The sequence below is a fragment of the Mus pahari genome, chromosome 10 (assembly GCF_900095145.1).
Source record: "Mus pahari chromosome 10, PAHARI_EIJ_v1.1, whole genome shotgun sequence".
NCBI classification, from domain to species: domain Eukaryota; kingdom Metazoa; phylum Chordata; class Mammalia; order Rodentia; family Muridae; genus Mus; species Mus pahari.
This window is the reverse complement of record NC_034599.1, coordinates 43,443,259-43,466,817: the sequence shown is the minus strand read 5'-3', so window position 1 is coordinate 43,466,817 and position 23,559 is coordinate 43,443,259. Positions and strand designations below refer to the sequence as shown.

Here is a 23,559-nt window from a genome sequence, read left to right as displayed (position 1 = left end):
TCTCTCTCTCTCTCTCTCTCTCTCTCTCTCTCTCTCTCTCTGTGTGCAGGTCAAAGGACAACCTGGGTGTTCATCAGGTACCTTCCATTTTTTGCTAGTTATATGGTTGGCCTTCTCTGCTCTACCATCTCATTACTTGAATTGTAAGCATGTACCACTATGCCATTAGAACAAAAGGGGTTCTGGGGAGCCTAGCTCGGGTCCTCATACTTGCAAAACAAGCACGTTACTAGCTAAGGCTCTCACCAGGCCCTCAAAAATCTACTCTTGGTTTGAGCACCTCACTAATTCTCATTCTCTCATAGGAAGCTTCACCATCGCTTCCAAACACTGCACCACTAATTGTTCAATAAGTTTTCATCTTCACGCCAAGGTCTCCTCAATTTTTTTCATTAGAATTTTGGTGTGCTGTGAATTCTAGTCTCCTTTACATGGTTTCTTCAAATGCACTAGCGCTTCCTTAAATTATCCACAACATCTTGTACAGACGTCATTTCTCACCTTAACAACCTGCATGCTCTAATTTAAGTCAGCCCAGGACAGCGACTACTTTTTCTCTAGAGTTGTGCTTTATCCCATGATAGACACAATCACATGCTGTTGTTATAACTAAAAATTCAATTGTTTTCCAGTGTACTGGTCACATTCCAAGGGATCAACAGCCATAGATGGTAAGGGGTCTTGTACCACAGTACTATTTGCTTGGATATTCCTTTAGACAGTGCTTTGCATGTTTTGTTAGAATATTTGTGTGTTTTTCAAAAACATCTCTGGTGCATCTTGGGGAAATAGATCAGTTGGGAAGTTGCTTGACCAGCAGGCCTGAGGTCCTGGTTTAATATAAACACATAAGCTGGCCATGGTGGCATACACACGTAATGCCAGCTTTCTGGAGATAAGATCAGGAAGGTCAGGGGTTTAAGGTCATCCTTGGATACAAAGCAAATTTGAGGCAGCTTAGGCTATAAGAAACTCTGTATCAATCAATCAATCAATCAATCAATTATTCATTCATTCAATATGGTAATAATTTAATTTTTTTAATGCTGAGTAAAAAATACTCTATCAAATGTTGGTGGAATACTCCTGACTTTTAAGTAATTTACTTCTTATTTATTCTTCTAAAAGAAATCCTGAGATCTACATAGCTCATAGTGTTCTACCCTTGAAGTGATAGCTTAGGTTATAGTAGATATTGACTATGCTGTTAACATATAATGACTTGCACAAGCCATTTGAATTCATAGAGATATTCTTTACTGTTGTTATCAAGCCTTTTTCACAAACCCATTTCTGCATAATGGGGTGAAACAAAACTTGAAATCAATAGCAGAAGGAAAGCACATCCTGTGATATGCAGAAGTTAAACAGTGTGTTCTTAAACAACCAACGGGAAAAGGAGGAAGATTTAAAACTATCTGGAGACAGATGAAGATTCAGCTACAGCATGACAAAGTGTACGGAACAGATTGAAAATGATTGTGAAAGGGCGGCTCCTAGAAGGCAGTATGGCAGCCAGCCATCTAACTCCATGCCCCAAAGAGAGAGGGTAAGAGCAAACTAAGCCCAAGTTGGCAGAAGGCAGGGAAAACAGTTTATCTCAGAGACCAGTGAGAATAAACATATGGTATAAACAACAGCAAACTCAAAAAATGTAAAACAAATAAACACAAATAGTTTAGAGGAGAGAGAGAGAGAGAGAGAGAGAGAGAAGAAGAAGAAGAAGAAGAAGAAGAAGAAGAAGAAGAAGAAGAAGAAGAAGAAGAAGAAGAAGAAGAAGAAGAAGAAGAAGAAAGTACTAAAATTAGAAGTGGAAAAGAGTACATTAGGACTGATGTCACAGAAATAAGGACATGAAGGATGACCACAAACAGTTATGCTCTGAGGCTGAGTGGTTAAGAGCATTGGCTGCTCACAAAGAGGATGCAGGTTTGATTTCAAGTACCCACATGGTGGGTCACAACCATCTATAACTCTAGTTCAGGGGATCTGAAGCTTTCTTCTTGCCTCTATAGGCATCACACACATTCTTGGGGCATGGATGTGCACACATACGAACATAGATACATACACTCATGCATACCTGCATACATACATACATGCATGCATGCATACATACATACAGGTAAACACTCACACATAAAATAAACAAAGGAATAATAAATAAAATCTTTAAAAATATATTATTTAAAGTAAATTACAAACTAGCAAATTCTATAACTCTGAAAAAGTTGAGATAGTTCTGAAAATATACAAATGTTAAGGTTAAATCATGAAGAAATAAAAAAATTGCAGCACATATTTGTAACTGGAAGTGAAGGGAAATGAAATTTAAAATGAAATTTAAGGCCTGGGATACATGTAACTTATGTCAAATAAGTCCAGAGAAAAAAGTTGTGGGCTTGGAAGCCTGAGGCGGAGAACACAGTGGGACAGGCCTGGGCACACCCAGGCAGGCCATTGTTGGAACATTCCTGGGACTGGATGGTTTGGAGTCATGTGTTAACCAAATGTTACCCTGACCCACCCCTCAGGTCTCCTAACACTCCTGCCTTTGCACGTACCATTCTGCAAATATGTGGTCATTCTGCTGATGTTTAAATGAGCCAATCACGTGTAACCCCGCCGATTCTTGTTAGCCCCTCCCCCTATAAAAACCCCTAGCTTTCAAGCCATGTGGTTGATGCCTCTACCTCCTGTGTGAGGTTCTCATCAGCCAGAACTCCATCAATAAACTACCTCATGTTTTTTTACATCAAGATGGTTTATTTGTGGCTTTTGGGTGTTGCCTTCTCGAGACTGAAGTGGGGAGGGCTCCCCATGAAAGTCTTTCAGAAGGACAGAGAGACTTTCCAATAAACAAAAGGTTAGGAGTAGCTGTTTCCACAAAAGTTGCTACCAAGCATTAAAAAGTGAACATCGAGCTGGGTGTGGTGGCGCACGCCTTTAATCCCAGCACTCGGGAGGCAGAGACAGGAGGATTTCTGAGTTCGAGGCCAGCCTGGTCTACAGAGTGAGTCCCAGGACAGCCAGGGCTAAACAGAGAAACCCTGTCTCGAAAAACCAAAAAAAAAAAAAAAAAAAACATCGATCTTTCTCAAATTCTGAAGAAGAAGAAGCAACCCAGAACTTACCATAGGAGGGGAGGTCAGCTTTACCCAGATACAATGCCAGACAGGGACTCCAGTCATTTCCCCGATGCACACACATTAAAATATCTTCAGATGTTTCCCAGCAAACTGAACTTAGCAACACATTAAGAAGGACCACACACTGTATGCAGGAGATGGGGAGAGGATTATGCTTGGGGAGGAAGATGACTGGCCACACAAAAACCAGTCAGCACCGAGCACTAAGGCAACGGGAAAGAGAACAAAGAGGCAGGATGCATTTCAATTGATGGAAGCCAGCAACTGCCAAGGCGACATCCTTTTGCAAGAGAAACACTCCAGTTCTGAGTGGTAGGAAGCTACCTTAAAGAGGCATGATTTAAAATGTCATGGCAAACACACTCTTAGCTCGGAACAACTCAAAGCATAAGGCTCTAAAAGCGGGGAAACAGGACAGAGCTTGTCCAGTTTCACAGACACTCTTACATCAACACAGTGTGACAAGTTTTAGCAAGAGAAGTTAGAAAGGAAAAAAGAAAGATAAGACGGCAGAAAAAAAAAAAAGAAAGAAAAGAAACGAACAAAGCTACCACTGGTCAGAGAAGACATTGTTTTATATTTAGAAAGCCCTGAACATTCTGGAAAAACACTGACTAGAAATAATAAAAAGTTTAAAGAAAAATTATTTGAAGGGTGGTTACACAGGAGTTACCTGTGAAACTGCTCCCTTTCCTATTAGCAGGCCTATTAATATTGTCACTGTTCAAGTCTTTGTGAGGCAAATATATTGTTTAAGTATCATGGGCTCAGCTTCTCTGTCTAGTCTAGGAGACGCAATCTCCTACTAGACTTCCCGGTCCTCTGGCTCTTAGGATCTCTCTGCTGGCCTCCTCTACCACAGCCTTAGGTAGAGTCTTAGGTGTAGGGTCTCAGCGGTGGAGTCATCCCTTGGGGCTGGGTACTGCATTGTCTCACCTGAGACTTGTCAGACAACTCTGGAATTCCCAGAATGAGGGATTTGCCTTCCATTTGCTTTGGCATGGTGAGGGCCTCCCCGCTGCTCTTGTGGAGTTTCTAGTACACAGTGATTGCTCCGGTTCCCTGTGATGACAGGACAGAGATCCTGAGAGGCTTCATTCAAAGGTTGCTTGGACCCATTTTTCTCTGGGCCTTTGGTGAGATGGAGTCATGATGGAGGAAGAACATGTGGGAGAGAAAGCATCGGCTGTCCTGGGGGCGCTGGGAAGCAGAGAGCAAAAGGGATCCCAAGATCCTCAGGAGCATCACTCCCAGTCACCCCATTTCTTCCTATGAGGCCCCAACTCTTTTTTTTTTAATTAGTTATTTTCTTAATTTACATTTCAAATGTTATCCCCTTTCCTAGGTTCCCCTCCAAAAAATCCCTTATCCTCTCCCCCCTCCCCTTGCTCCCCAACCACCCACTCTTGGCTTCCTGGCCCTGGCATTCCCCTACACTGGGGCATATAATCTTCACAGGATTCAAGGGCCTCTCCACTGATGACCAACTAGGCCAACATCTGCTACATATGCAGCTGGAGCCATGAGTCCCACTATGTGTATTCTTTGGTTGGTGGTTTAGTTCCTGGGAGCTCTGGGGGGGTACTGGTTGGTTCATATTGTTGTTCTTTCTATGGGGCTGCAAACACCTTCAACTCCTTGGGTCCTTTCTCTAGTTCCTCCATTGCGGACCTTGTGCTCAGTCCAGTGGTTGTCTGAGAGCATCCACTTCTGTATTTGTTAGGCACTGGCAGAACCTCTCAAGAGACAACTATATCAGGCTACTGTCAGCAAGTACTTGTTAGCATCCACAATAGTGTCTGGGTTTGGTGATTGTATATGGGATGGATCACGGGTGGGGCAGTCTCTGACTGATCATTTCTTCAGTCTCTGCTCCACACTTTGTCTCTGTAACTCCTTCCATGGGTATTTTGTTCCCCCTTCTAAGAAGGATTGAAGTATCCACACTTTTGTCTTCCTTCTTCTTGAGTTTCATGTGGTTTGTGAATTGTATCTTGGGTATTCTGAGCTTCTGGGCTAAAATACCCAACTCTTGAAAGAAGTTCTACCACCTCCCAGGAGTGCCAAGGCTGGAGGCTACATTTTCAAGATGGAACTTAACAGGCTTTTAGGGGACATTCTAGACACAAACTCTAGCAACTGGATTAAAAAAAAATGTTCAAGGGAATTAAATAGATTGTTCCCCAAAGAAGACATACCAATGGACCATAAACACATGAAAAGATGCTTAAAATCACCCATCACCAGGGAAATGGAGGTCACACCACAATGAGATGTTCCCTCTCACCCACCAAGATGGTCACAATGAAAAGAGCAGATGGTGGTGAGGAGGTGATGTTGAGGTCCTTTTGCATTGTTGGTAGAAATAGACGTTAAGAAAAATGGAGAAAATTAAGAAAATTTTAAAAATTAAAAGTAAAGCTTATATATTATCTAGTAATCTTACTCTGCATTTCTATTCAGAAGAATTCAGTGCAAGATCTTAACGAGATGCTTGTGAGATGGATTTGGGGAGCTGACCTTTCCCTGGGATTGATTGGGCAGATGTTAAGCAGTGTTGAACATAATGTTAGTGTTAATGGTAAATTAAGTTCTATTGTAAGCGCTCCTATTGATGTTCATTTTCCTGTAATAACAAGAACATCAGAGGATGGGCAATTAGACTCTCCTTTCTTGTCTTTGGTGCCTTAAGCAAATGAATTGTCAGTCAAATAGTAGACTACCACCACAACAGCAACAGATACCTGAACTACTAGGGATGCCTTGAGAAAATTACCCAACAATCACGGCTCCTGAAAGCACACTTTCAGCCAGGGCTGTTAGAAACCAATTATGTAAGGCTTTTAATATCACTAACCTTCGTAGTCTTGATGATCGATAGCCAATTCCAAATAGAGAGGAGTACTTTCCTGGTTGCCTAAAAGGGAGTGGATCTAAGTGGTGATTGGTTGAAATATTAATCTCAATGACTGTGGCTGGCTCTAAGAGACAAGGTTGTGATTGGTCTACTAAAAGTGGCTGGGATCTGGCTGGGATATAAGCAGGCTGCTTGGGCTCTAAAGGAGTCAGTTGAGAGACACGCTCTAGTGTTGCCCTCCCAGCTAGTGTGCAGCATCAGGTTCAATAAATGGCTTCTCTCAAGCGATCTTTCCTTGTTCAGTTTCAATAGTATGCGTATGAACAGAAAGAAGTGGCAGAGACAGCGGAGTGCCAGAGGCTAGCAGAGAGACTTGTGGATGGAACAAGGCAGTCAGCTCTGCTGGATAGCTGAAGAAGAAGCAGTTGAGCCATCCAAGAGAGGCCAGAGTAGGAAGAAGGGCCATCGAGAGTGCTTGGAATGCCGAGACTGAAGATGAGTAAGAAGCTGCAAGTAACCAGAGAGATACAACAGTAGGCCATGGCCACTTGAAGGTGTTAGAAAGCCATCAAGTCTTTAGAGCTAAGAGTTTCAGACTTTAGGCTAAAGCTGTAGCACTGGCCAGTATTAAGTGCTAAGGAATCCCCATGTTCTAGACCTGTAAAAGACCTGAAAACTTGGTGACCACTAAGGAGAGAGGAGTCCTGATACCTAGAGCTATTGGGATACTGTGATGCTGGCTAAAGAATCTCAATTCCCTATACCTACATAGGAGCTTTTACACCATTAGATCTAAGGGCCCTGTTACTCAGGCCTGGAAGCACAAGGGGGTGACACTGCCTGCTGCTCCCATCTGCCTATCATGGCTGTTCACTGCTGCCAAACATGAAGAAGGTGAGAACAGCTGAGAACAGTACTTGAGACGCCCCTTGCCCACCCACGAGATCTGTCTATTCTGTATCTCTATATTGCACAGTCCCTATAAAGGACCATGTGTGCATGGATGAACATTGAGGGTACACAGCTCAGCAAATGCACACAAGAACACATATTGTATGATTTCACACATATGAACTAGCTATAGTAATCAAAACCATAGACTCAGGAAGTAGGAAGAAGGTTTTCCTGGGGGGAGTGGAGATTAATATTCTCTGGGTATAGAGCTTCAGCACTATAAGATGAGAAAGTTCTAGAGACTGTTGCAACAACGTGAGCATACTTAATGTTGCTGGACTGCAGTTAGCAATGGTTAACGTGGAACACTTAATGCATTACTTACTACAACAATAAAGAACTAGTCTCAAACATGCCCTTTGCTTTGTAGCACGTGAACCTAAATGTGGAAATTCGGGTATGTTGTTTCTTTGTCTGACCCACTGACATGAAGCAGTTTTAGCTGCTCAGTGACCACTCATGACCTGACATCTTTATGCCCTTTAGCTTTGGGTAATTTAGCCTGAGGAGCTCCCGGATGATAAAGGAAGGCAGGCATTGGCATTCAGGTGCATATTCTTGCTGGACATGTAGCTGCTGTAGTAGTAGGAACAATCCCAGTGTCCCTTTTCAATCTACCCCATGGATCACAAAATGACTTACATGACAATTCTTGTACAGTAGAAGTTTTCAATGACAGCTGAATGCAAAAAGCCACCAAGCGCTTCAAACTCCTTTACTGCTGTGCAGGAGTCAGGAATTCCTTCATGCACTGAATATCAATCATTCCCAGCATAGGAAGTGAATATGTTATGGCCCGCACACTTTCATTCACTTTATATGCCATGGGTGTTAGATTTGTATAACACTATCATTTGATGTCAGGATTTTATGGGAGTTCCTTTTGATGTAACGTTAATAGCATGTGTCACTGGCTTTCTGTGGGACAGTGGTTTGAGATGTATCTTTCTTCATTGTCGTGAACTCAAGGTCAAATGATACTTGGGAAATTGCAGACTTCTACATTTTTACTTGATATGTAAAAGTCATTGTTTTTACCGGAAGACACAATATCTTGTCCTTGCTCTGGAAAAGGGCAAATGGCTTTAGCAGAATAGAAGCTGTGCTTTTTCTAATGGTGATAATGAAAACTGTTTACAGTTTTAGTCCTCTGTAGTTGATAAGAATCTTATATAGTGATAGAGATCTGCCTCCCACCAGCTGAAAAGGGCTGGTAAACCCTGAATTAGTGCATTAGTGAGGCTACAGAGAAAATGCTGTGATGCTCAATGATCATTGTCAGGCTTCCTTCCTGTCATGTGTCTTAGCGCCAGAGTTTTCTCTTGGCTTTCCCTTTTCGAGATTTGTTACTTGTGGCCAGAAGATGGCTGCATGAACTCTGTGACTTGGGATTCCAGAGTGACAGAACTCTCTCCTCATGCCTAAATATAGTTAGAAATCCACAGGGAAAGACTGAATTTTCCCAGTTCAGGTCACATATCCATGTATCCATGTTGGAACCAATGACCACTGGTGGTGTGTGTGTGTGTGTGTGTGTGTGTGTGTGTGTGTATTATTTTGATTATCAAGCCTAGACCACACACACACACACCCTGTGGCCAGATTTAACTGCCAAAAGCAAAAGGAAGAATGTAGATGTGAAATATTTCCCTTCTTGGATACAACTCCTGGATAAAGTTTTACAGAAGAATACCCAAGAGGCAGGTAGCTTAAGTGCCCAAGGAGATTCACTTGTCAGCAGCGTGTGGCTGGCTTTATATGCTTCTCATTTACTTAGTTGCACAAAATCATCCTCCTCCATTTGATTTGAAATGAGGCTCTTTACATTTAAAAGTTAGGGTTGAGTTAGTGTTGCCAGCAGCATTTATATTCAACAGTCTCTCCTTAAGTTCTTTATTTGTTTACTGGTGGAGTTATAAAATTATATAATAGTCATTACACAGAAAAAAATCCCATAACACATAAAAATGTTTTTGAAGACATTCTTATGATTTTATGGAGAATATAGAGAAACCAGGGAACACTATAATTAAAGTCCAGGTTAAACATACAGAAAATGATCAAGTGTTCTGGATTGAGAGCCACCAGACACCTCTGGTAGCCACTCAGCCACCATAGGCCATACTTTAGAACTTTGCCTTTTCTCCAGAAGGGCATTGTTAGGGTTATCTTCCTTCATGTGCTAGAGCACTCAAGGATCTGATAGGCTAGTATTATCTTTATTAACTTTGAAGTACATGTATTCTGTCTACTTTTATCACGTGCACATGAGGACATGCACACACACACACAGGCAGATTTGTATACATGCATACATGATTCTGCAGATGACAAAATATGTGATATTTGTCTTTCTAAGTATGTATGCTTAATTGGCCAAGAAGATGTTAAGATAGATATAGATCTAGACACAGACACAGACACAGACATATAGATACCCAGACCAAACTTCCGATAAATTAATTTTCTGGATGGTACATGGGAATCTGTACTTTTCACTCTTCTGGCATTGGCAATGGGAACAATCTGGAATCAAAATCTAAAGAATTTTCCTTCTTCTTAACTTCAGGTTAAATAGTGAACTTGTACAGGCCCACTCTCCTCACCCATCTGCGCCCCCCCCCCCCCGTGCACCCCTCACTCCCCGCCCTGTACTCTGCTTAATCTCCTGCTCGGCTGAGTCCTCACCATCTAATTCTGCAGGAAGAACACAGAAGCACCAGTCAAGACAGAGAGAGAGCTCAAAATGCAGAAGCTTTGTCAGCAGCCTGACTGTCCACCACACTGTCAGCACCGTGGCTCATTTGGATGTAAACTAGGGTTTCATATCCTTTCTATTACATTTCATAGAAAAAGCTACTTGAGGAAGAGGGAAGGCAGGATATGGGTGTTTTCTGAATCCTTAACTCATCTCTGTCTTAATTACCCAGATGGTAGGAGTAAGACCTATCATGGACTCTTCTTGCAAGGTGACATTTGGGAAAAGAGACATCTGTACCACTGTGAAAGTATTAGTTTGGAAATACGCAAAGAAATCTAGGTCAGCGCAGCAGGGTGCCATGCTGATTGCACCCAGCAGTTCTAGCTCTGCCCCACAAGATTCATTCCCTCCTGGGCCACTGTGATCAACGGGACCTGCCTGGTCAGAAGGCAGCTTGCTGTCAGGTCATCCTGCCTCTTGACCGTGTGCCCTAAGGCATATGCTGATGGTGTCTCAACATTCCACAGGGTATTAGCTACTTTTCTTATTGTTTTGACCAAATGCCTAACAGGAAGCAGTGCTAGGGAGGAAATGCTTACTTTGCTTCATAATTCAGAGAATATAGTCCACTGTGGTGGGGAGGGGGAGGGGGCAGGGCAGGAGGACCGGCCTCTGTCTGTGGCAGCAGGCAAACGCTTGCTCACATTTTGACAGATTAGAAAAAAGGGAATGGCCTGGCATAGTGGCGCACACCTTTAATCCCAGCACTCGGGAGGCAGAGGCAGGTGGATTTCTGAGTTCGAGGCCAGCCTGGTCTACAAAGTGAGTTCCAGGACAGCCAAGGCTATACAGAGAAACCCTGTCTTGAAAAACCAAAAAAAAAAAAAAAAAAAAAAAAAAAAAAAAAAAAAAAAAAGGAATGGCATTTTTAATTGGCAATGAGAAAAATGTTTATTGTGATGAGGAATGTCCAACTTATATAGCCCTTTTCTATATGTTTGGTAATAATTCTTAATGGGACTTGTTGTAAGTTTGATATGAATAACATCTTAATGAGATACCACTTAACCTGCAAACCCATTTAAAAAGTAATAGCTACTTGATTTACATCTATAAAAGTGGTGTCAGGTGATTGTATTTGGGAAAATAAGGACTAACTTTAAAGAAACTGAAAATTCATGCTTTGTGTTATACTGTAGCTTAATTGAGAAAGACTTATCTGTATAAAGCACATTTTTAAATGAATACATATGATTACCAGGATTCTGTGGAACCAAATTTCTGCCATTAAAACTGGCATTATGTTGAACTATACATTGTGAGATCAATCGAAATAAATTTTTTTACCCAGAAAGACACGTATGGTGTATAATCACTTATAATTGGACATTAGCCATAAAGTACAGGATTACCACAGGCCCAAAGAAATTGGGTAATTAGGAGGGCCCAAGGGAGGATGTGTGAATCTCACTCAGAAAGGGAAACGAAATAATCATCAGAGGTGAATAAGGAGAGGGGATTTCATAGGAGAGGGGGCGAGGAAGGGTAGAGGATGGGGTTCAGGTGTGGAGGGAAGGGGGCTGGAGAGGCTTGGCAGTGAGAATGGAAAGCGGTGGGGGTGGGCATCTCTGGGTCTAGTTGGAGATCTGGAATGGGAGAAGCTATGGGGAGTCTATGTGGGTGACCTTAGCTGAGATTCCTCCCAGAGGGGGGTAATAGAGACTGAAGTGGCTGCTTCCTGTAACCAGGCAGGATTTCCAGAGGAGGGAGGGAGACATCAATCCACCACAAAACCTTCACCCCAAAGTTTGCTGGGCCTACAAGATGTGCAGGGATAAAGATGGAGCAGAGACTAGGGAACAGTCGACCAATGACTGGCCCCACATGAAACCCATCCCATGGGAGAGAGCGAACCCTGACACTATTAATGATACTCTGCTATGCTTGCAGACAGGAGCCTAGTATAACTGTCCTCTGAGAGGCTTCATTCAACAGCAGATGGAGGCAGCTGCAGAGACCCACTGCTAAACATCAGGTGAGTTCGGGGAGTCTTGTGGATAGTCAGGGAGCTTGAGGGGTCAAGCACACCACAAGACGACCCCCAGGGTCAACTAGCCTGAGACCATGGGGCTCACAAAGGCTGAACCACCAACCAAAGAGCTTGCAGGGGCTGGACCTAGCTCCTCCCACATTTGTAGTAGATGTGCAGCTTGGTTTTCACTCAGGTTCCCTGACAATTGGAACAGGGGCTGTCTCTGACTGTTCCCTGCCATTGGATCCCCTTCCCCCTACCTGGACTGCCTGGTTGGGCTTCAGTGGAAGAGGAGGCTCCTAGTCCTGCTGGGGCTTGATATCCCATGGTGGAGTGGTACCCAAGGGGGCCTTCCCCTTCTCTGAGGTGAAGGGCAAGGGGTAATGGGGGATGGATTTGTAAGGGGGAAACTGGGAGGAGAGGAGGGAGGGGAATGCAATTTGGATATAATGTGAACAAAAAAAGTATAAATTACTGAAAGAAAGAAGGAAAGAAGAGAGAGAATGGAGAATGCAAGTGTTCAGATGGCTTTCTTGTCCTATCTCAGCCCCTTACCCATGGTGACACTTGAATCCAGGATGAATTCTTTCCCTCTCAGCAAATCCTCTCTGAAAACATTCCTTAAAAATTTTTTTTTTAAAAAAAACAATTATTTATTTTAAGACATTTATTTATTTATTTATTTAGACAGAGTATGCGTGAAGTTGGCTCTCTCCTTTGCCTATATTGATTCTGAGGTTTGCACTCTGGTCTTCAAGTTTGACAGCAAGTAGTTTTATCCATTGAGTCATCTTATAGGCCCTGAAAGCATTTACCCCCCCACACACACACACACACGACACACTTTCATTTATACCCTGGGCATTTTAATCCAATCAAGTTGACAATCATAACTAGCCATCTTGCATACACTAAGCCCCGACATGAGACTTGCATTCCTTCAATTAAAGGACAGAGTGTCTTCACTAATAAAATGTGGAATCAACAGTTTCTCTTGTCACTCTTCTTCATCCCTTGGTGCTCGCTAGCTTTGCCAGGGGTCAGATAACCAATGGCTACTGGCCAAACCTAGGCTGCTAGGGTGCCCTTAAAAAGACAGAGACAAAATTAGTTTTTAAACCCCTTTTAAAGTTTCATTAAAAAAATGAAACAAAGAAAAAGATGTTACTGGTTAGACCTAAAAGATATGCCCTCTTTCTGATTTTGGTTAGGAGTCTTTGAGGCAGGTGAATCTGGTTACTCGCAGGTTGGTTCTCCTCTTTTGGCAGGTGAATCTGGTTACTCGCAGGTTGGTTCTCCTCTTTGGGCAGGTGAATCTGGTTACTCGCAGGTTGGTTCTCCTCTTTTGGAGGTTGACTCTTCTCTGGCTCCTTTTGGCTTCACTCTGACCAGCTTCAGCTTCCCTCATCTCCCTGGGTGATGCTACACAGCCAGTTTTACAGACGTCAGAGCCCCCTATTTTGGCTTCTGCTGATTTCTGCGGAAACTCTCTTGGTGGCTGATTTGAACATGGAACCGTGAATGTGGACTTAGGAAGAGATGCATCTGAGGCGAGCTGGCTCCTGCACACCTTTCTTCCAGTTCGTAGCTTTCAGGCATCTGCCATGGGAGAGAGAGGATCTTATCACAACTGGCTAACCCTTCCTCAACTGAAATTCAGCCTTTGTTGCTCAGTGAGCTTGGGAGCCAGTCTCTTGGCATCCATATATTTGTTTCCTTCTTTGTAACTTGCCATTGCCTTTGAGGGAGAAAGGTTTGGAAACAATAAACCTAGGTGCAAGTATGTTTATCATGTAGGCCCTGGAAAGGCCTGCTCCTGATTTCTCTGCCCTGGCACTTTACCAGTGCATGAGAAGAAAACTTTCTTTTAAAGTTTTATTTTTCTTTTAATTGATTAAATGTGTATGCATGTTTTGCTTTCATGTATATCAGTGTGCCACATGCTTGCCTGGTGCCTCTCCCACACCCCACCCCTGGTCATAAGAGGGCATTGGACAGTGGTAAACCACCGTTTAGGTGCTTGGAATCAAATTTTAGTCTACTGTAAAAAATAAGTGCTCTTAAAACCGTGCCATATTTCTTGCCCTAAAATTTTATTATTATTATTATTATTATTATTATTATCATCATCATCATCATCATCATTATTGTTATTGTTATTATTATTATTGTTGTTGTTGTTGTTATATTTCATGTGTCATAGGCTAGGCTTAAACTGACTATGTCAACTATGTGGATGATGATCTTAAAATCAGAAAAATAATCTGCCCCTTCCCCTGCCTCTACCTCCTGAGAGCACATTACAGATGTGTGCTACCATATCTAGTTTATAGAGTGCTGGGGCTCAAACCCAGGTCTAAAGCTTTCTGGATTAGAACTCTATCCACTGATTACACCCCAGCCTCTGGATAAGAGACTTCTTATTCTCTTCTTCTGTCTTCTGGGCAGCTTGCTCTGCAGTAGTTGGGACTACAGGTATATTCAGTAGACCCTTTCCCAGATCTGTGGTGTGGCGTAAAGGTCAACAGAAGCATTTGACCTCAGGAATAATTTCAGATCTGAGCAAACCGGCTAGGGACTTACAGGCAAGGCAAGGTTGGGAGAAGAAGAAATTAGATAGGTTGTTCTGAAGATAAGCCTGTCTGTTGAGATCCGAGTGTTCGTTAGACTAGACGCTCGGGGATACATTTTATGGTTATTTTTCTCTGTATATAAAATCCTGACTTAGGGTCAGTGACCTAGTTCAACGGTTAATGAGCCTATCACTAAGCCTGACAAACTCAGGTTGATTCTTTAGAACCCATATGGTAGAAAGGAGAGAATTCATTCCCCAAAATTATCCTCTGACATCTGTGCCCTTCCCCCCAGCCTTGAGCAGGCTGAATCAGAACTTGTTTTGCCACAGTTGGCTAGCCCACCTAGGGTGGAGTCTTCCGACCTAGGTGAAGTCTATTGTCCTGCCACTTCTGCAGCTTCCTGAAAGAAGCCACTACCTGCTGAGCAGCCTGAGCTTGTTTTCCTGATGAGATCCTGGCAAAGTGGGGAATGGTTTTCCCCCCTTTAAACATTCAGACTCAAGAATTAAACATTGGGCCTTGATCAGAATCTTTGTCTTGGTCTCATTCTTCTCTCTTCCATCCATCCTATACAGTCCCAGCTTTTCTTTCAGGAACCCAGTTCTCCATGGCCGCTGGTGGCTACAGACATTCATCCGCACGCACAAAGTAAATAAATGTGACTTTTAAAAAAAATTGGTAAAATGCCAAGCTCAATTGTTTTGATCAGAACCATTTGGTAAGTAATGGATGAATGGACAATATATGTATCTGTCATTATGTTAATACAACCATGAGCATTGCGAAGATGGACTTTGAACATCCTGGGATGAATCCCAGCTTTGTCTCCCAATTACTTTGTATCCTTGAGAAAATTTCATAACTTCTACATGATCTAAAAAGTGGATAGCATCTTCCTCTTAGGATAAAGTTAGCTACCTAGTTAAGTAAGCTGGCAAAGACAAGTGCTTTGTAATAAATGCATGCTGTCATTGTTTTTAATCCCTAAAGTCAACATTAATACCAAGTATTTATTATGTCTAGCATGAGCCCCGTTCTTAGTTCAGTCTATTAACCCAATCATCACTTCAAGAAATCTTGAACAACATATAAGTAATGTTCTAATATCAAAAGGATGCCTTGCTTTAACATATTAGATGCAGCACAGTGAACTCGTCCTATTCTTTAGTTAATTAGTAGATTAACATTGTGGTGGTTTGGATGAGAATTCCCCCACAGACACATCTATTTGAATATTTGGTGCCCAGTTGGTGGAACTGTTTGGGAAGGGTTAGGGGGTGTGGCCTTGCTGGAGAAGGTGTGTCACTGGGGGTGGACTTTGAGGTTTCAAAGACCCAGACCATTTCCATTTAGCTTTCTCAGTATTTGTCACATGCTTGCGGATCAGTTGCAAGCTTTCTACTACTTCACCTTCTCTCTCTCCACTCTAATCCTCTAGAACTGTAAGCCCTCAGGTTAAGTGGTTTCTTCTATAAGTTGCCTTACCTCATGCTGTTTTGTCACAGCAATAGAAAAGTAACCAAGCTTGGGGGTGTGGGAGAAGGCGCGCGCGCGAGGTCAGGAGCAGAAATCCTGTACCTTACTGCTGAAGAAATGTCTCCACTTTTGGAGTATGCACTGTGCATGTCTCGTCTGAGTGCCCGGATCTTTGGTGAGGTGGCCAGGTCTACTGACTCAAAGTCCATGAAAGTGGTGAGCCTGTTTAGCAAGCAGCCCTTGGCCAAGAAGAAAGAGACTTATGACTGGTATCCAAATCACAACACATATTTTGCGCTCATGGGCAACCTCCGTTTCATTGGCATTTACAGAGATGAGCATCAGGACTTTAAAGATGAGCAAAGACGTCTAAAGAAGCTCCATGGAAAGGGGAACCGAGGAAAGGAGAAGGGAAAAGAGCTGCAAGAAAGAAATAGTATCAGCTCATCAAGAAAGCAAATGCCTTCTTCAGTGACTAAGAAAATGTATCTCATTATCTTTCCCTGTATTAGAGGAACAAGACTTCCCTCAGTGGACACCAACCCCGTGTTCTCGTTTTACTTCAGTTAAGCTATGACTGGTTTCTTGAAGATAATATTCTAATCCTTCAAAATTATAATGACCTTGGTTTTATAATCTGAAGCATACCTAATTCTATAATGGAATGAATAAACTATTGTTGAGTGGGGAAAAAAAAGAAAAGAAAAGTAACCAAGACAAATATACAGGGTAACAGATTCATTACATCATTTTTATGAATGTTGCTCATTCTAATCTCCCTTCCCCATTGCTGTCCCAGTTCCCACGGCCACCTCTGGCTTACTCTCTGACTTCCCCAGGATGCCGCAGAACTTCTGTTTTTTATCATGTACTCCATTACACTCTCCTTCCCCACACTTAATAGTTCCTTCTCTCCCACGACCTCTTTTCTAATTTCATGACTCCATATAATAAGTAAAGAGACACATGTATAATTATATGTAGTTATTTGTTTAGGGAGAGAAACAGGCTATATTTGTGATTCTGGCTTACTTTGCTTAACACAAGCGTCACCTTTTCTCTATGCCAATAACAAACTTGCTGAGAAAGAAATTGCTGTATGTTGGGGGGAGTCCTGTTCACAATAGCAAAAATACCTTGGATTAACTCTAACCAAGGAGGAAAAAAGACTTTCACAATGAAAGCTTTAGGATGCTGAAAAAATGAATTAAAGAAGATACTAGAAGACTGAAGGCCTCCTGCGCTTATGAATTGGCAGAATTAATGCTGAGAAAACAGTTACGGTACCAAATGATGGCTAGCTGCACGAGTTTGTGCTTGTCTGAAAATGTCCTTGTGTTTCCATCAAATTCAAAAGATAGCTTTGTTGGGTAGAACTATCTTGGTTCAGTACAGGTACAGCTGTGGAAGTCAGGCTTATTCCTGGACTTCCAAGTTCTCAAGCTCTAGGATGGCGAAAGGGAGACACGTGGCCCCAGAGGCTAATCTACTTGTTTGTCTCAGGTTCAGAGCTATCAGACTCTGGTGGGGCTCTCCATTGATGAGGTCTGCTCCCATTTCTTCCCCTGGGCATTTCCCAGCTGGAGTGGAGCTCCTACTGTGTGTCCCTTTGGGCCATCTGTGTTTACATCTCTCCAGGCCTTTCCTCACCCAAGGGTTGTGTCAGAACAAACTGAGGCTCCCTGGCCTGTAGCCTTTCCCTGATCTCATGTCCTTAGGGGAGCTCAGTGTGTGTGTGTGTGTGTGTGTGTGTGTGTGTGTGTGTGTGTTAATGTGCATATGTGGAGGGCAAAAGCTGACTTCATTTATCATTCTCTGTTTCTCTCCACCTTACTTTTTGAGACAAAGTCTCTCACTGAGCCCAAAGCTCCCTGTTTGGGCTAGCTTAGCCTCTAGTCCATCATCAAACTCAGGATGAGTTCAACACTTTTATTATTATTACTATTATTATTATTATTATTATTATTATTATTATTTTGCATTTTCATGCTCAGCAGATTAAAGGAGCAAAGGCTGAAATGAAGTCAAACACAACCTGAATTATAGTGGCAAACGACGATTCTAAATCCCAGTGACCTGTCCCTGGAGTGTTCAGCTGGTGCAATTGCTCCTACAGTTAGCCTTCACAGGTTTTATATTCAAACACCTCCTGAACTTGGAGGGGGTTACATCCTTTTTAAAAAAGAGAGCATCTACAGGCCTGAACTTGTGAAGGCCTCATTGTGTAACCACCTTTAAGATGGTTTAGCCACATTACACCTGGAGGACAGCAGTCCACAACAGACTTGTTTTTTCTGTTAGAAAAACATTGGCGAATATAAATTTTTACTAGAAGAATAATCCTGTAGCTCTCCCTACCCTTTGGGGATCATTGACCAATATCTGTCTGCAATCAGGACCAGCTGCAGGGAGGCAGATCAACTTTACTTGGGATGATTCAAGGCTGATAGAATTTCAGGGGTGGGGGTGGGGCAGAAACATCCAGGATGGGCAAATGTCATTGGCTGAAGGCTTAGGGTACCAACAATGCCTCATTGGCCTGGGGAAGCATTTCAGGAATCTCAGGTGCAAGCTGAATGGGCTCTTACAGGGAGAAAGGAAGTCGAGCCTGTAATGTGACTAAGGCTGTGTGACATTCTGCAGGTAGAGGGTTTTGAATTCCCCAGACAAGGTCAGAGAGGAAGAAGCCCTTGCAATGAAGGCAGCCCTCCGCCTTACACAGAGACCCACAGGCTATCTGAGCAGTAGTAGATTTCAACCTTAATTAGTAGAGTTTCCTTACACAATCCTTTTTGAAACACTCAATAAAAATTACAAATGAAACCAAAGACTGCCATTTCATAAAACCCGTGAATTCAGAGTCAATGTGAAAGTAGGAAATGGGCGAGGAATCTCTGAGGCGCTGCTCAGAGGTGAACAGCAACAGGGGATGCAGTGATGGGATAGCAACTATGATCAGATACCGGGAGTTTTACAAGAACCACACCTTCCTTCCCTTCCCTTCCCTTCCCTTTCCTTCCTTCCTTCCTTCCTTCCTTCCTTCCTTCCTTCCTTCCTTCCTTCCTTCCTTCCTTCCTTCCTTCCTTCCTTTCTTCCTTCTCTTCTTCCTTCCTCCCTCCTTTCCTCCCCATCTCTCTCTCTCTCCTCCACCCTCCATCCTCTTCCTACCCTTCCATTCCCTCCCTCATTTTGTCCATTTTGTCTTCCTTCTCTGTTAAAGAGTATAGAGCATAGCTGTAACTGTTACGATGCAGCGTGAACCACCCCTCCTAAGTTGTGTGCACATTGTAAAAATGGTCCTGAGGCGGATTTAGGCTTGCTTTTGATTTGTTTACCCTCTCCTTACCCTGCAGGGCCTAGCTGACATTTATTACAGTCTTTCTCTCTTGCCCTGCTCATAATATCATAAACATTTCTTCTTTTCCCTGCAAGGCAGCGTTTAGTTGGTCTCTGTTCTGATTGTTTTGGGCATCCGGTAGGCTATGGGTGCTTTTATGGGCAATGCTTAATCCTCTTTTATGAAGGGAGAATGAGGGTTAAGGGTCCTGAGAGCTACTGAGCAGCAGCAGCCCTCCCTTCCATCATGAAGTTATTCACCACTGCAGACAGTGAGGAATGACATGTCATGATCTCAGTGTTTGCATTCTCCTTCTAAGCTTGGCGACTTGAACCTTAACCTAAAGGTGACACTATTGTAAAGGAACCTTTGGGAATATGGTTGATCATGATATCAGGGCTCATGAATGGGAGCTGTCTCCTTGTGAAAGGGAGTGGTCCTCAGGTCAATCTCTCCACTATATACCTCCATCCAAAATGTTGAAGGAGAATCTGATAGCCTTTAGACTTAACTTCATCTTCATGTGAGGACCAAGGGAAGAGGGCCATGTATGAGTCAGAACGAAGGCATTCAGCAAGCACCAAACCTGACCTTGACTCTGGAGTGCTTGGCCTCTAGACCTGTGAGCAATACATTTGCATTACTTGTGAGTCATGTGGTCAAAGGTTCTGTGCTACAGGAGCCTGACTACACAGACCCACATTCTTGGCTCTAAACATTATTGGTGTGAACCATCACCTTCTTTTCTCTCTTTAACTGCTTCTCAGGGATACACCAAAGTTTACTAATGTAGGTAAACTCTTCTAGGCTAGGTACAATGTTGCAGTCAACAAACATGGAAAGAATGAGAAAAAAAATCACAATACATTTCTTAACTCTTGTCAAATTTGCCAATTCAAATAATCATCATCAGTAGATGCTAAAGTAATGCTGCATATCCACAGGGTGCTACTGACAACAGAGTACTTCCTGTCGATGAAAGGAGACGGTATCTACACAATGAATATGTTAGCTTGTTACCACCAATTGACAGATCCACTTGGCATCTCTGAAATGGGTCCATCTTGCTACTGTATGCCTTCTGGAGTAAAGAATTTTCATCCAAAATTTTGAACTGGAATCTGACAGCTTTAAGATTTAATTTATATTTTACAGGAAATGTAGAATGTAAAGGAAAGCATTTCAAAATACCATGAAAAGGAATAATAAAAATCTTGGTTGTAGGATAGTCTGAAGAACAATAGCTTTGCACGAGGAAACCTCTGTAGGTGAGGGGTATATAGGGTGATGGTTCATTTTTAAGTGTCTCCTTATGTCCAAACCCACCAACTTGTACACATTATGTATGGCCAGGTTTTAATATACAAGTTAGAGCTCAATAAAGCTGTTAAAAGAGATACTTGAGATATAAGCAGAATAAGATCTGCTTTGAACTTGAAAAAGAGAGTTGGAGAAAGCTCTCTCTTTCTCTCTCTCTCTCTCTCTCTCTCTCTCTCTCTCTCACACACACACACACACACACACACACACACACACACACACACACCACACACCACAAAAAGGCAAAACATCCAAAAGGCCAAAAGACAAAAAAAAAAAATGCCCTCACAAAAGCAAATTGAAACAAAAAGTCCATAAAAATATCACTGAGTTTGTTTTGTGTTGTTTCATTTTGGCTAACTACTCTTGGGTGTGGGTCCTGTCCTGAAATGTGGTTGCTATACCTAGTGACACGCCACTGGGCAACCCTGATTTTCTCTTTGCCAATGGGGATCGATTGCAAATAGCTTCTTGGTTAGGGGTAGTAGCCTGACTCTACTTCCCCATTTCAGTGCTGGGGCCCTGTCTGCTTGAAGCTATGGAGTTGTGTGTGTGCTGCCTCACACAGTCTCTGAGTTCATATGTGCATCAGTCCTGATGTGTCTGGAAGGTACTGTTTCCTTGGTGTCCTCTGTCACTTCTAGCTCCCATGGTCTTTCTGCCTCCTCTTCTGCACAGATCCCTGGGCCCTGATTGATTGTGGGGATTGATAAAAACATCCCACTTGGAACTCGGTGCCCCAAAGTCTCTCACTCTCTGTGTATTCTTGAGTTGTGGCCGTTTGTGTTAATTTTCATCCACCTCAAGAAGAAGCTTCCTGGTGAAGCTTAAGAACAACAGTAAATGGTGGTTAATGCACAAGCTCATGCTGGTTAAGGTACTGAGAGCAAGTGAGTATTAATTGTTCACCAGTAGCTGAGACACGCATATCACTCTCACCAAGACAATGAGAACGTCTTGAAGACAAAAGGATACAAGAGCTGAGTAAAGGAGAAGAGGGTCGTCTTGGCTGTGATGTGTCTGGGGGCACTCAGGAATTCACAACGGATGCTGTTTCTCTCATGGCAGCTGCACAAGATTAAGCCCATAAACGTTTGGTCATGGATGCAGAGGGGCCCATGAGGCCCCACTCCAGTTAGGGGAGCTGATGGCCATCAAAGGCTGCTGTGAGAGAGGAAGTCATGGCAATCAGTGATGTAGCCACTCATGCTCCAGTGAATAGGTACACACCCATGGGAGTGGCCCTGCTTAAACCCAGTGGGTCATAAAGCAAAACTAATGGTTATGAAAGTGGGTGGGGAGGTGAGGGGAAGAGGAAAGGGATTAGTGGAGGTGGGAACAGGATGAGTGGAAGAGGATTGAGAGAGACCAGGATGTACGATATATGCACAGGACAATGTCTAAGAGAAGGTTAATTACAAAGAAGTGTTGGGGCTGGAGTGGTTGCTGACTACGGTTCCATAGGACCCGAGTTTAGTGTCCAGAATCAACATTGGGCTGCTCAAAAATAGGGCTTGCCACTCACACACCCACCCATTTAAAAAATACATCTTTTAGCAATGAGTTATCAAATGTAGATCAGTTCTATGTAATTACCTAGCTGGCACAAACAATCCACTGGATTGCATTTCTAACATGCATGTGTATGTTCTTATTTCCCTAAGATGCATACATACATAGATACATACATATGCATGCTCAACATCCTTAGCCGTTAAGGAAATGCCAATCAAAATGACTTTAAGATTCTAGCTGTCTCCCACCAGAATAGCTAAGATCAAAAACTTAAGTGACAGCTCATTCTGGTGAGGATTTGGAGCGAGGGGAACACTTCTCCACTGCTGATGGGTGTGCAAACTTGTACAGCCACTTCAAAAATCAATATGGTAGTTTCCCAGAAAATTGGAAATTGATCTATCTCAAGACTCAGCTAATACCATCCTGGGCATACACCACAAGGAATCTTGCTCTATTATGATCATAGCAGCTTTATTCACAATAACCAGAAACTGGAAACAACCCAGATATCCCCCAACCTATGAATTGATAAAGGAAATGTGGTTCATTTACACAATGGAGTATTACTCAGCTATTAAAAAAAACAAGGAAATCATGACATTGGCAGGCAAATGGATAGAACTAGAAAAATAAATTATCCTGAGTGAGGTAACCCAGACCCAGGAAGACAAACGTGATATGTACTCACTTATAAGTGTGTATCGGCTCTAAAGGAAAAGACAATCATTCTACAGTCCACAGACCCAGAGAGGCTAAGTAACATGGAAGCCTTCGGGGGGGTACTCAAAGATCTCCCCAGGAAAAGGAAATAGAAACAATTTCACATATGCACTGGGGTTGGGCGCAGGAGGGGTCAGGTGTGAGGAAGGAGAGAGAAAATACTGGGAGAAATGACTGGAATTTGGGGGAGGGGGGAGAGGAAACCTAGTGCAATGGAAAATCCATGTAACCTACAAGAACTACCCTAGCAAAGTCTTCTAGTAATGGGGGGCATGGAGCCTGTAACCGGCATCTTCTGTAACTAGGCAAAGCCTCACACGGAGGGATTGGGACACCAACCCAGCCACAAAACCTACAGTTTGCCCTGCCCGTGGAGCGTGATGGGACCAGAGTCTAACAGAATCGATATCAAAGCGACCAGAGAGACTTCATCCAGCAAATGATGTGAGGAGATGCAGAGTCCCACAGCCAAACATTAGGCGGAGCCCAGAGAGTCCAGCAGAGGCAGGGAGGAAGGGTCAGAGGGACACCATAAGAGCAAGGTTCACAAAATCAACTGACTGGTACTCATGGGGACTCCCTCGGATCACGGAGTCTGTAGGGGTCTGACCTGGGTCCACTGCATGGGTAAGAAGCTTGGTGTTCTCATGGAACTCCTAACAGTGGGAACTGTCCCCAGTTCAATGCCTACTTGTGGGACCCTTTCCCTAATAATGGGTTACTGAGTCCAGCCTTGATGTGGTGGTATGTGCCTGGTCTTTTTTTTTATTATTATTATTTTCTTTATTTACATATCAAATGCTATCCCAAAAGTTCCCTATACCCTCCCCCACACCCCTGCTTCCCTACCCGCCCACTCCCACTTCTTGGCCCTGGCCTTCCCCTGTGCTGGGTCATAAAAAGTTTGCAAGATCAAGGG

The 23,559-nt window shown here is 43.0% G+C and overlaps 1 protein-coding gene and 1 pseudogene across 1 annotated transcript in view; one reads left to right on the top strand and one right to left on the bottom strand.

Annotated features, from left to right (window-relative positions):
- The window catches only part of LOC110328297 (NXPE family member 4-like), a 232,089-nt gene that overhangs the window by 73,375 nt on the left and 135,155 nt on the right, over nt 1–23,559 (bottom strand).
- On the top strand, nt 15,863–16,182 carry LOC110328652 (annotated as a pseudogene).